The sequence below is a fragment of the Oryctolagus cuniculus genome, unplaced genomic scaffold (assembly GCF_964237555.1).
Source record: "Oryctolagus cuniculus unplaced genomic scaffold, mOryCun1.1 SCAFFOLD_169, whole genome shotgun sequence".
NCBI lineage: Eukaryota > Metazoa > Chordata > Mammalia > Lagomorpha > Leporidae > Oryctolagus > Oryctolagus cuniculus.
The window spans coordinates 2199-3297 of NW_027208377.1; positions in this window are offsets into that span (position 1 = coordinate 2199).

Genomic DNA, 1099 nt, shown 5'->3' on the forward strand with positions numbered 1-1099 from the left:
ATAAACAACACAACAAATATGCATTTGAAGCTTAGAAATCTACAGGTAACACGACCAAGGTGAGTTTTTTTTTTGGAAAATCAAATGGAACACTTTGGCTGAGGTGACAGATAGTAATTGCCTCCAAACCGAGTTTCACTGCGATTTTCATGTTAATTCAGTCAGAAACCACAGACACTCAGCTGGGAGGTATGGATGAATCTGGAAACAGCCATTAACAAGGGAATGATTCAAGCCCAATATCACTAAGAACTCCTGAATTTCTTTGGATTTTTTAGGATTTTTCTTATTTTTCATGGTTTGTAATAAATTTTCTGATGTGAGCTTTGGTTTTGAACCTGCAAGATGGAGTTCAGGGCACCAGAGGAATGGTCTTTTTCAATCAGGTAACAGCTGTTGGCTTACTCCAATTCTGTCTTCCTTTCAAGGTTTTGGGTGCCTCAGTGTCCTTCAGTTTCTTGAGCGGCAATTTCCTAAATGTATTCTGATTCTCAGTTGGTTTTGCCTTCTTCCTTCCCAAATTTTGTATTCTTACGCAATAGAAACAAGAGTTTGGGCACAGTAGCCATTATGAAGTAAACAACACAGCAAATAGGCATTTGAAGCTTAGAAATCTACAGGTAACATGACCAAGGTGAGGTTTTGTGTTTTGGAAAATCAAATGAAACACTTTGGCTGAGGTGACAGATATTAATTGCCTCCAAACTGAGTTTCACTGCGATTTTCAGGTTAATTCAGTCAGAATTCCACAGGTAGTCAGCTGGAGTGGTGGATGAATCCGGGAACAGCCGGTTTCCTTGTGTCTAAATCCAGCCAAATATCACAAAGGACTCTTGCATTTCTTTGTTTTTTTTCACATTTCCCTTATTTATCCTGGTTTGTAATGAATTTTCTGATGTGAGCTTTGCTTTTGAGGCGGCAATATGGAGTTCAGGGCACCGGAGGAATGGTCTTTTTCAAACAGGGCAGAGCTGTTGGCTTGCTCCACTTCTGGCTTGCTGTCATTGTTTTGGGTGTCTCAGCTGACTTTTGGTTTCTTGAACGGCATTTTCCTAAATGATTACTGGGTCTGAGTTGATTTTGCCTTCTTTCTTCCCAA